The sequence below is a fragment of the Spodoptera frugiperda genome, chromosome 27, assembly GCF_023101765.2.
Source record: "Spodoptera frugiperda isolate SF20-4 chromosome 27, AGI-APGP_CSIRO_Sfru_2.0, whole genome shotgun sequence".
NCBI classification, from domain to species: Eukaryota; Metazoa; Arthropoda; class Insecta; order Lepidoptera; family Noctuidae; genus Spodoptera; species Spodoptera frugiperda.
In genome coordinates, this window is record NC_064238.1 from 1,363,434 (window position 1) to 1,377,758 (window position 14,325).

The window sequence follows — 14,325 nt, forward strand, 5'->3', positions numbered from 1 at the left end:
ACAAAAATTTAATATTTTTCCAAAACCGAAGATGAACAACGAAAACCCCTGACTATCAGAATCTCGAGCTTCTAGTGAGAAACTTGAAACTCTCAAATAAATCAAAATATTCCTTCAAAGCCCAAGGAATATGCAAAGCCCTATAATTACATAATCCAAGTACGTACCTTACATTAACCAAAATAGTTCGGTATGTAAGCAGTTTATCAATATTTATGTCCTCGTTGCGGTACACCACAACATAATTGCTGTACGTACATTACCCTAAGCTACGCACTAGTAATTTATTAGGTACACCGACGCACTTATGTTACAGTTACCGACTAAAATTATCGTATTGGAGTCAAGAATTTGTAAGGGAGTGATTAATATTGTTTATTTAATTTATAGTTCCTTTTGGTATTCGATTTTTGTTTGATTATTAGACTATTGTGAGTCGTTTAGGATTAAAATCAGAACAGTACATGGTAAAGTGAATGAAAATGCAAAAAAAGGTAATCAAAAATGCGTTCTTGCCTTGTATGATACTTATAATAAACTTACGGTGCTTTTCCACCAGACATGTGCTATGCTGCGATGCTGTGAATGCGTTTGACATTCACCAATCATTCATTGATACACATAGTGTAGCACTGGTGGAAACGGTATTTATATGGAAAGATGCGTGCTATAAATGACTTCCCTATTATCGATACATTGCTCACTCAAACTGCGCATCTTTTTCGCATAACTGCATACACATCTATGTGGTGGAAAAGCACTCCTAATCTAGAAAATAAAAGGAAAATATATAACACTCTATAGAGTTACTAAGTAGCGAAAATATCTGGCTAAATATATTTAAATTATAATAAGATTAGAGCATATCCACTTCATTATTGTTAAAAAGGATGAAAATGCAAGGAAATTGAATGCAGACACAAAAGCTAAAACAAGAACCGATAATGGGAACGAATGGGGAGTGAATGATCTGACGACGCTTAGGGAAGATCGAAATAGAAAAACGAATGCCAACATCGAACAACTTGAGGAAAAGAAAACATTTCCTATAAGGGAAGAGAAATTAGAGAAACAATTCCACATAACACGAATGCTTCCTTAAATAACACGGAGGATAATGAAGTTGATTAAAAAACAATTAATAAGGACCTTCTTGATCGAACGGAATTAAGAATCAAATGGAACGAGTAACAAATTGAACGGGATCTACGGGAAGTTAAGAGGCAATTAGGCAAACTTTCGCCTAATCGATCCGGAGTAGCGAGTCGAGGTTATTAATTAATTATTTTGGGAGCTCAACTCCGGTTATGACGACGTAATATTCCGATGTAGAATTATGGAGTCGATCTGATGAGATTATTTTCTTTCATGTTGAAGTTTTGGGAAGTTGGGAATTAATTTTAATGTTCAAATTTTTCGATGGGAATCAAAAGACCGTAGCGATGTAGTGTTTTAATCTACCAAATTTATTGTAAAAGTACTACGCGACGATGTTGCTGATATATTAAAGAATGGCAAAATTAAAAGTACCCTTAACCGACGTGTGTGCAAGAAAAGACTGATGACAGTTGATGAAGCGAATGAGGTATGTAATTTCTAGCAATTGGACTTCCAATGTCTTTGCCTACCACCATGGGAGACAGGCGTAAGGTTATGTATGTGTGTAATTGTACGTCTTTAATCTGTAATTGAGTTCTTCAAATACAATTGTTCATATAAAAACATTAACAAAGTATCACGTTTACACAGAACTTATAACATTCAAATTCTCGAAAAGGAATGTGACATCCGTATTTTCAATGTACCTAAAATCTACTTTTCACAGGATACTTTTCACAAAATAACTTGTAATAATTGACTGCCTCGGAAAGACAGCTATTCTTTTAAACACTCTTTACCCAGAAAAACTTCACTAAAATAAAACCTCACACATGCAACTCCTAGGTAAAATCGTAAAAATATCCAGCCACTCTATCTTCTTACGTGTGCCGGTGCTCACTCGACTAATTAAGTCCTTTAGCTCATTTGATACCCCTCAGTTTTAATTGAGAAGCTTAATCAGAGGCTTAAAATGATTAACAAGGTCTAAATTCTGATTTATTATCCTGTCTTCACTGTATTTTGTAAGGGAAGTCCACGGCCTGTCACCTTGGAAATCTTTGGTAGGTACTTCAAAGAGAGGGGCCAAAGAAGTGTTAATGATTGAGGAAAGATTTGTTCATCGATGTGTGTTCATTAGGATTTTTACAGTGATATCGTTATATTTTAATCCTATACTTGGGAGCAAAGAAACGGAGCTATTAACGTTTATTTTTTTTTTCATTTTTAACAACTCTCTATAACTTAAAAAATAAATATTAGTTTTTCAATAAAATACTTTCATTTTAAAGGTAATTGAATTGCCTTGTATACAACATACGTTACCAATTAATAAAATATTTATATGAAAAAATATTTGTCAAGATAGGAAAAAGAAAAAACGTTAGTGGATCCGTTTCTTTGCTCCCAAGTGTATACGAATGGTAATGCCCTAAGTTTTGTTGATAATTATCAGATTGGTCACTCTTGTATAATAAGAAGTTATATTTTTGTGGCGAAAAAAATAAACAATCTGGTGCTATTTTATAAGACCTTAAAACTATAATTTAAAGGAAATCATACTACACTCTAGCTAACCTCATTACTAAAAACATTTGTTTAAATCTTGATAATATCTCTACTCACTACGTTTCTGCATCTTCCCCAAACGAAGAAACACTCCAAGTTCCCATCTAAGCCAAATGGCGTACGCTTTTATCTTATTTACTCTAAATAAGTCATTTGGACATCTTTCGAGTCATAACAAGATCACGAAAATACGCTTCAACTTGTTCAGGGTTCTGTGAGTCAACATGAAAAACGGACTACGCGGAACCCGAGTCCCTTCAATTAAAGTTAATACTCTTGTGGTAGGGGGCGGGTTCATCAAATATATCAGCCAGTACAAGATGTACCACTGCCCCTATACAAGGAAAATTTGATACCAAGTTTTTGGGGAAACAGCTTTTTCATTGTGGTTTGGAGGTTTTTTTTTTGGAAAGATGAGGGATGTCATTTATATGACAGAATATTTAGAAAAAAAAGGAAGAATTGATGACGCTTTTTTCGGTTTTTGAAGATAAGAGACAAACTCTCTATAAAGACCGTTTATGATTTATTTTTATTTGAAATCCTATAAATAAACGGTATAAAGATATTTGCTGTTAAACAAAGATTTCCCTTAGTCTGATACGTTGAACCACAAAAATTTTAGCAACTTTTTTTAAGCAGGAAAAATTGTTCAAAATTTTACTTTTCAATTCCAAACTCTAGTTTGAGGTTACATTCAAAGAGATCAGTCAAAAAACCCTTACCATCGAATAGCAAAACCAAATCTAAAAACAAAAATTCATATCTAGTCAGAGAGAAAAAATGTATCTCGTTAAAAACGGAAAAATATCGATACCTACGGATAAAAACTCCACAAATTTCTATATGAGAATCGAATCGGTAAAAAATTCTGAACCACTGATCCATTAAGGTCGCCGAATCGATCAATCAGTATCAATCCGACGATTGTTACAAGGTTCGAGGGTGCATCCGACAATCATCGATGGATGACTGCAAATAATTTTAACAGGGGTTTTTAAACTGCCCTTTTGACAGCAGTATTGTTCAATTGACTCTTGAACTTGTTGTCATATTTTGGGCATTTTTCGGCAAAAAAGTGCCATGTTTTTCATTCTGCGAGCTTCCTAGCGGATTTACCGAGGCTGCGGCTTGAAAAGCAATAGTAGGCACGAAGTGATAATTATTTAGTCAGCAAGGTGGAAAAACTTATTGAATATTTTTCGCCATTAAAAAAAAGTACTTCTACCTAACATTTTCATTGAAAACTATAATAGAAAGATTGTATTTGTGGAACATAAAAATATGATTGATTTTTTTTTTATGTTAACTATAGGTTCACGGGTGTAGTATCAGCTCGCCCCCTTGATCTTGCCCCTTCCGATTAAAATGTTCCACTCGCCCCGTTTTTATTACACATGCAGTTTTATTTCAATTTTCACTATTAAATCCCAAGGCATTATAGAAGTTTTAAGAAAAAATATTCATTTAAATATTTTATAAACTTAGAGTGCTGACAGTACTTTTAACTAACCAACAATCGGGGGCGAGTTGGAGTATCTAATAATTTAAGGGGCGAGTTGATGCACTTAGGCAATCAGGGGCGAGATCCAAGGGGCGAGCTGAGCCTACACCGGTTCACGCTTGACCACTATCTCACCTGATGGGAAGCGACGATGCGGTCGACGATGGAGCGCGCTTACCTAGAAGTAACCTATTCACTCTCGACTTAAAGATTCCAGGGTTGTAGCCTTCAGGAAACACAGACTCCGGCAGGGAATTCCATTCCTTAGCTGTACGTATGATGAATGTATTCCCGAAACGTTTTGTGCGTGTAGATTGAAATTGTGAAGTATGGATTTAATGTACGCTCTTACACTTAATAACTTTTACTTACACCAAAAGTCATTTTCATATATATAGATACATAGTTCATAAAAGTTAAAAATAAAACTAAACTGAGCTGGTAAAAAATATGCTATTTTAAACCAATTACTATAAGAACATGTAAACATTAGTTTGAAAAATATTCTTCAGAACGTTATGACGTGAACCATTAGTCGTCCCCCAAATAGTAATTAGAAAATGTGTAGGAAGTCCATTTCGTATATTGATTGCTCAAATGCTCGTACTATCATGGTTAAGGCGGGGAACCCCACTAGCTTGATTATCTATTTTATGTTTTATCGTCTGTACTGTTTAAGTTGCTTTTTTCATGTTTCTTTTTTGGAAATTATTTACGTGTTATTGTATTATGTATCCACTACAACTTTATTCTCTATTGGGGAATTGAGGATTGGGAAGGGGGGTAATTGGGCCTCCGGCAACCTTACTCATACAAAGAAACACAACGCAAGTATTGTTTCACGCCGGTTTTCTGTGGTGCCGTGGTATTACTCCGTAGAGCCGACCCATTCGTGCTGAACCATGGGTTTCCCACACTTTTATATAACGTAATTTTTTTAATGCTGCAATTAGAATGACGTTTATGAGGGCCTATACTATTGTTTTTTTTCACTTGTTACTAAAAACAATGTCGTTAATACAGTAAAACGATATTACATACTTTTTGTCACTTGAGCCTAAATAAAGTATGTAGGAGTTTAGTATTGAGAGAAATTTATAAAAAACATTACACTTCTTTTGAAGGATTTGGATAAAAAGATTCTTTGATTTACTGTATACGAACCTTAATACTATCGATCTGGTAATAACTATTGGCCGTAACGACAAACTGGCTTAAACACCACATTTGTAATTTACTTAATTGAATTGAACAATTTTGTGTCGACAGACAAGGTGATGACAGACAGACGTACCTATTCAGTGCGTGCCTTCCAAATAACAGGTCTATGCCGAATATGTTAATCGGAACTAGATTACGTTTCTTAGTCCTCAAAACTAGGTCATGCTAGATTGCAAAGCTATATCCTAAGGCTCTTTATTTTTAAGTCTATGTATGTCAATATTCATATAGAAGCATTTTGAAAACGTTGATGTTGTGGTCAATCAACAGCCTATAAGTGGCTACTGCTGACCAAATACCTCTTACCCCGTGCACGGGGAATGTCCGAGTAATCACTCTTGCTCAATCCGCGTAGGTGATTTGAGACCCTCCTCCTCACGATGATTCCTTTTCTGTTTGTCAGTGGTGTCTAAATAATCTTAGAAAGTACTTACGTATAGCATATAGAAAAAGTTAGAAGTAGAATGGTAGAATTCCAGACTCCGTGCTACTATTGAGAAATTTTTCAAAAAACAAACAAATCCAGTAATACTTTGCCTGACCCGGGAATCGAAGCCGAGACCCCTTGTTCGGCAGTCGCACTTGCGATCACTCGACCAACAAGGCAGTATACGTATATCTAAGTATAGTTCTATGTATACAACGTGTAACAAAATACCCATATACATCAAGAAGCCCTGAAGAATACAGGTTGAATAGAGTCTCTAAACGAAGTTTCAGCTTAAAATAAGTTTAAAAAAAAAATTGTACCAAATTCTTGGTATCGCATGGTTCTTGATTTTAAATCATACAAACGTGTCACAACACTACAGGGATCACTCGCTAATATTACGAAACATTTATTCTGTCAATCTGATCGCCTAGTACCTGTCTACCTAATTTTGAACCACGCGGCGGCGCGATTTGAAAAATTCATAACTTGATACCATGAAAAAATTAGTTTAAAAAACCCTTACCTAGAAGACGTGTACTTGATATGTATACCCCCTTTTTGTTACACGTTGTATACTAGGTATAGATAATATTGACTTACCTGGCAAACAGAACCGACTATTCTTATAACCCTCAACATAATGGCTTCTTCGAACCGAAGCTCTAAGTCCTAAAATAACATTTTTACACTTCAGCAGACTTCGAATCCCAAGTTATACAGTACCATTTTTTTCAATATCTCTAGTTTTTTTTTAACTTTCAACTGCACAAATATCGAATGGTGGTAGATGTACACAGTGACACACAAAGCTATGCATAACCAGTATAAACTGACCGTCTGATGTGCGAAAAGTTGATACAAAGCGAGACCATGACAAATTGGTTTTGTAGAGCTCGTTGTGCAATCGTTTGTACTACCGCTTCACTAGTTCCGAGATTCCATTTCGGATTGTCTTTTTAGACTTTTTACATTTTAACCGCCATGTGCCGTGTCAAAAAACGATACTGAATGGTCAGGATCGCAAGTTGTAGGCAATATTTTTTGTGAACTTTCCATGCCTATTGAAACGGTGTAGTGACTCGTGTGATTCAGGAATGGTTTATTTAGTCTGACTAAACTTGTGTTGGAACGGCTTGCATAAAGAATTCAAATGTGATTTTTAAGTCTTTTGAACGAGTTCACTTTCATTTTTGTTCGGTTTTTGTCTAACATGTAAAATCAAAAACTTTTTAAAACAGAACAAATATCGTTCAACTGTGACAATACTTTTCATCACTTAGACGGCTTCTCCCGTCTTGGTTGAGGCAAGAGGGAGTGTCAGACTCTTACTGACTAAAAACCACTCCGTCCCTACTCCTGTTTTTCGAGCTGGAGCCCCGGTAAACCTGCTAGGTAGTTCGAGGCTCCAGATCAAGCATTAGCCCTACTGGGCCCCATCTGTGGTGGTCTGATGGCTCTTTGAGGCATGCGCAGAATGTGACCTGCCGTACGGGTTTGGTTCTGATTGGGCGACGACCAACCCTTGCTCGCTGTCCACAGACCCCCAATGGTAACCCACTTAGTGTACGCAGTAGTTAGCCATACAATATCATAAAAAAGACAGAAACATCTGGGTATCAACGAACAAAAAGAATGTAATGCCAAATTCTCTTTTAAAATGTTAACCAGCAGATAAGTTCAACAACCACATACAGTTTGCAGTTACGAGGCAAATGTAATAAAACTTCAATAAACTATAGTTGTTATTTTAACTGTTATAAATATTTTATTAATGTTACTGCTACATATTTTATGCTGCACTTTTATAACAGGGCCAATAATGAAAATGGTCCAATCACAACTCTATTACGGAGTCATAAAAGTAATTACACTTTTGATTGATATTGTTTATTTTTTAAAGTCTTTAAACTGCATGTGCAATATGCGCAAATACCAACCTAGTTTATGTTTTTATTTAACGAAACTTCGTTTTTATATCGGTTGTTAAAGTAACTACATAAAAAGGAACAATCACACGAATAGACGTAATATCATAAAAATAAAATTGAAAACAAAACAAATGCATATTTTGCTGTGGTAGGTAATAGTATGATTTTTTTTATATGGAGTTTCTTGCTCGTTCTTCTTCATTCGGAGCTACACTTTAGAACAAGCACCTAACTTCCCTGACAGACAGAGACTGACGGACAATTTAGTTTTACGTCTCAAAAGTGCCTAATAAAGTATTAATTGATATAAATGCTTTGACTTTGACTTTATGAGATAAGCCGGTAAACCTGCGGACGGATCACTTGGCAGCTTAGTACGGTAGCAGTTTGTTTTACGTTTAATGAGATCGAAACATTACCGCGTTCAGCGCTCTGATTGGCCGGGTCCAATGAACAAACCAATCAGTGCGCCAAACATGGTAACATTTCGATCTCGTTAAACATAAACGTCAAAGGTAAAACAAACTCGCACTAAACTCTCTGGTGGTAGGCGATCGGCACCGCCCATAGACACTCGAAACACTAGAGCCGTTACAAGTGCGTTGCCGACCCTATGGGTGAGTTAGGAGTTTGATGACTGCTAGGAATTTGGGGGGTGGCGGATATTGGGGAAGGGGGTAATTGAGCCTCCTTACTCACACGACGAAATCGCAAGCGTTGTTTCACGTCGATTTTTTTGTGAGGCCGTGAGTGATTATAAACATATTAATTTTATTATCACCATCATCAACTGCAGCATTCCTGAAAATATTTTCGCATGGAGAAAGATTATAAGCGTTAATTACCACGCTTGGTCAAAGCATTATCAAGGCCCAAAAAAACCAAAATCTAGTATTTGAATTTCTATATTGTATCCAGGCGTTGAAATATTATACTTCGTGCAATGTTTTTGACAAAACAAACATTGTAAATCAAAGTCAAAATTACAAACTAGTTTTGAAAGCTAGAATATCCATTTCGAGGGGTAACGAGACAAGCGACGTACGTGATGGGCATTGTTTACTGTGCGTACAATACAGACAACCTGTGTTTTGAAATATATCTAGGCTGGCTAAAGGATAAATATATAAATCTATGAAACTTTTATGTATGTACGTTAAGTTGTAAATTGAACTTTAAAATGCCTTCATGTCACAAGAACGCACGGGTAGCTAAATATATCATTATAATAGTAATAACGATTATATTCAAAACTAGCTTCCGCCCGCGACTCCGTCCGCGTGGATGTCGGTCTTCGCGTGGATGTTTTATTTCTCCATTTTGAGTAACTCTAACAATGACATCTTATAAATATCTATTGGAGCCAAATACGGCTAGGCCCATAATAATTAAGGATATCCCTCTACTGCTGTTAAGCTTGCGTTCTGTAGTATAAAAGTGAAAAATTAAGATTTTTTTTCTACATATTTTTCCAGGATAAAAAGTATCTTATTTTATGCCCAGGATAATAAGGTATAATTATACCAAGTTTCATCGAAATCGAACCATTTCACGTGATGCCTGAACATAGAGATAGACAGAAAGACAAAAAAATTAATCACATATTCTGGTTTAGCATCGATCTATAATTAATAAAGTCATTAGGTACCTACGCCTTTACCTACTTAATAGAAACTAAGCGTAATTCATGTATATATTTGGTGTTTCTGTACCGATTTCTATGATTTTTTTTTATTTTATGGGTAATTATGTTAACATTTTTTAATTAGGGATGAATGAGTGTCATAAACGTAAGAATAGGTAGACAAATATAATCAGAAAGCTTCGAACTGCTAAGCTATCGGGAGTTATACGTGTTATTGTGAGTCAACCATAAAAGATAGACATTTGCTCGTGGAATATTTTTTAAGCAATTTTAAGGAGAACATTTCGGTCATACATCATTTCTGTGTAGCTTTAACCATTAAGGCTGCACACGCGACGGAAGCTTCAAAAATGGAATAAGTTCTCCGGTTTTCCCAATATTTCCCTTCACTGCTCTGCTCCTATTGATCGTAGCGTGATGAAAAGTATACTATAACCTGCCCAGGAGTATGAAGAACAATTGTACCAAGTTTCGTTGAAATCTGTCGAGTAGTTTTTGTTTCTATAAAGAACATACAGACAGACAGACAGACAAAAATTTTTCTGATTGCATTTTTGGCGTCAGTATCGATTACTAATCACCCACTGATAGTTATTTTGGAAATATATTTCATGTACAGAATTGACCTCTCTACAGATTTATTATAAGTATAGATTAAATCACTTCAATAAGTTGTCGTCGAATCAACGAAAGGTCAGTATTTGAACATTAGATTTTCAGAGTTATTTTATCTCCGGAGCTGCCGTTTACTGGGGCTCCGACTCGAAAAGCAGGAGTAGGAACAGTGAGGTTTTTAGTCATTAAGAGTCTGACACTCCCTCTTGCCTTGTGATTGGTTGAATTTCTCCCATTAAAAAAGGGTTAATATTCTCAAAATACAAATCCCTAAGACCAAAGTTAATCACCAACCATAACATAGCTACCAAAAACATACTCTAACTAAATAAAGACAAGGGTGAATTTTCTTCAACGCACACCAAAGCTGCAAAACGTGCAGTAAATATAGCTACAGGGAGTCACGTCATGTTAGAGACCCAATATACTATAATAATTTTCCATTGCTCCGATTGATAGCACACCACAAGACAGAACAGTAGATATATAGCTATAACACGATTGTTCAGAGACATGTATTCTCCAATAATTGGGTTTCCGAAGATAATTGGAAGTTGCACCATGTAAAGTACCAAATACTCTATCGGTTTCTGCTAGGATCCATCCTATACATAATTGGCATCTAGAGTTACTCTGATGACAGTCACTATTGAATGCCTTGTGTCTTGAATTGATACATGTCGCTTACTCCATATCTATGGTCTCCAATTTCCTCGGTATAGCTTTCTCAATATGCCTATAGATACAAGAACAGAAGACCGATGTATTAAGATTGGTCGAACATTTGAGACAGGTGTATAAACAATTCATTCGAAAGTCGTGAATTGAATACCGAGCGGTGGCAAGATTCAATTGCCAAGTCTATTTATAATAAACATATTTAGATGTTGATTTAACCTTATTATTAATGGGAGAAAATCATGTAATGATTTCTCCCGTCTTAAGTGAGGCGAGACAGAGAGAGTCAGATATTTACCACTCCGTTCCTACTCCTGTTTTATAATAGGAGCCACAGTAACCCGCTAGGCCATACGCAGATTTATAATATCTGACATAATTTTATTACAATTAAGTTTAAATGCTTTATTCATACAATTAGGATTCAATTCTCAAAATAATGAAACCATTGCACACAAGATAGCAAAATGAATGCATTCACTTTAACTAAACAACAACGCATGTAAAACCAAAATGGTTCTATATAGGTTTGGTAAAACGTTTGGAGCGTTTTCATTAATCGTTCGCCCACATTCGGAAGCACTTGTACTACATAACGACCGCTTAAACTCAATGTAAATGAGCCGTAAAGAGGTTCCTATGTTTTGAATACCGAAGTTCTTTGATACTGGTCGGGAAGTAATGGCTGATCGAACGTACTTTATTGTTATTGCCAACTTTGATCTTTGTGATCGATTTTTAAAAGGGTCGAGGGTTTTTAATTGCATTGCATTTTGTGAATTGGCGGTTGAGTTTGAAGTGAAGTATGGCGTTTTGTTTGTTGTTGTAAAATGTTGGTTATTTAGTGGTAATTAGGTCAAATCATTGAATAAGGTAATTTTTCGAGTTAAAATAATAGTTGGAGCGATCTAGTTATTTTTTTACAGCGATAGATTATATTCCAAGTAAACTTATGATCTTTATGCCATTTATCATATACTGAAGTGTTATATTTTAAAGTATTTAAGTCGGGACTCGAGCAGACGGATCACCTGATGGTAAGCAGTCGCCACGGCCGATAGACACCCGAAACACTAAAGGTGTTAAAGTGTCTTCTGGGAGTAAAGAATTTTAGGGTGGTTGGTGTCTCTTTTTTTTTTTTATGGAACAAGCCGGCAATCGAGCAGACGTATTACCTGATGGTAAGCAATCGCCGCCGCCCATGGACACTTGAAACACCAGAGGCGTTACAAGTGCGTTGCCGGCTTTTTGGGAGTTAGGAATTTAAGGGTTGTTGTTCGGGAATCGGGGATGGGGAAGATTGGGAAGGGGGAATTGGGCCTCCGGTAACCTCACTCACACAACGAAACACAACGCAAGCGTTGTTTCACGTCGGTTTTCTGTGAGGCCGTGGTATCACTCCGGTCGAGCCGGCCCATTCGTGCCGAAGCATGGCTCTCCCACACAGGAAAAGTCTCTTCCAAACTTTGAGAACATCTAACAAAAAATCCAAGAAATATCACTTACTATATCAGGCCCCCCACATATCAACGAAATTAAGTTTGTTATAGTTTTCACAGTAATGTCAGGTGGGATCGTATCTCGCGGGGCGGTTCACCGAGGCTATACGAAGCTATATTAAACGATAAATCGTTCCCAAGACGACGGTAAGTTGAAAATTTTCGTCGGAGAAACACGTTGGTGTGTTAATAAATGGTTTGTGTATCTAAAATTTATAAGTTGTGAAATATTATTATTATTTGTAGAAGATATTTTTCTTGTAAAGCGTTGCGCATGTTGTATGATTGTGACAAGCGATTTTTTACTCTATTGACTGTTGGATTAAGCGTTATATACTGATCTATTTTTTCTACTTTTTACTGAATATGTATTTGGTTCAAAATTAAATGTTTTTTTTTTTCAAAAGTATATTATTAAGAACTATACCTATTTTTTTCGACGACTAAAATGTTTGTACAGTATAATTTCTACTAATCGAGTCCAAACCACGTGACATTAAATTATACTCAGAAATAAAATAAGTCGTATCACGTTTTGCCATATAACTTCTTCCTGGTAAACTTTATACAAATTGCCACGTTCATTTTACTCCCCGGAGACATGACACGTGCAAGCTTATACATTAAGTAACCACACTCATATAAATCCATTAGTAAATCAGCTATATGCAAATAATGCTGCTTTATTTTGTCTGGTAAGTTCGACTTAGAATGCAATGTAATAACTATCGTGAGACGTACTAAATTAACTAAAAATTTCGGTTTACATGAGAAAATTAATGAGAGAGGAGAGAGTCCCTCTGTGACTCAAAACTAGTAGAGCTTTTCTCCATTAATATACATGAGTAAACCGTGATTTTTAGTTAATTTGCAATGTAATATGTTGAAAGAAAAACCTTTTTTTTAAGATTTTATAACAACGAAATATACACACTATTTTATAATTCCTACAACCGACTAAATTGGAATGTACATTTTTCCATGAATACACAAAATCAAAATCTAGATTTCAACGCAATACAATACACAAAAAAGAAACAGATTGAAAACTGGTATGATAAAAATGAAACAAAAATCAATGTTCTATTTTTATAATAATATTTTGAAAATAATATAAGCAAAGTTTTGTTACTTTAACTGCATCATGATAGCTGTAATCACAAGCAATCATAGCTTGCTACTGCAAACTTTGAAAATCTAGGCTCACATTCGATTTCAACCTTTTAATTAAAATCGATTTTTGAAGTTATTCATATACTTAGTTTCAGTCAAAAATGCCTAAATGCCCAAAGTACCCTTTGTCCGAGTTTGCTTTACCTCAAACGAAAACGAAACGAGATCACATTCGGCGCCGTGATTGTCCGGCGCGAATGAACCAACCAATCAGATCGCCGAACGCGTTCTCGTTTCTATTTAAATTCGTTCTCGTTAAACGTAAAGCAAACTCATACTAAGACCTGTAATCAATCCAAACATTTTAAATTAAGATCAGTTATTGAAATTCACAGGAAAGCAGCAATCAACATCATTTTGCCACTACAAACTACATTAATCCAAGCCAACACCTAAACAATTGAACGTGTGAACAAGAAAACATAGTTTTTATAGTTAGCTCACACACTTACTTAGTACTTCTGCGACTAGACGACAGCTCGGCGTACATATTGTAGAAACTTGCGCTGCGAGTCCACACGAGTCATTTAATTACGTTCTGTGACATACAGTCGACATTGTCGAAGATTTAAATGAAATGGAAGCGTACGGAATGAGTTTAGGATTAATTGTATTACACTTTTATAATAATTTAAAAACATATATTTTACTAGCGACCCGCCCCAGCTTCGCATGGGTGCAATGGTGAAATATTATGCATGTAAACTTTCCTCTTGAAACACTCTGTCTATAAAAATAAAAAAACCGCATTAAAACTCGTTGCGTAGTTTTAAAGGTTTAAGCATACAAAAGGACATAGGGACAGAGAAAGCGACTTTGTTTTATGTTTACTATGTAGAAAAGATAATGAACTGATAAGATCTTCAAACCTTCATGATAAGAACGTATTCCTTTTTAAAACGCAACTGTTACTCGTCTGGTTTTGCGGGTGTCTGTTAATCGTATTTGCTGTATATTTTAAA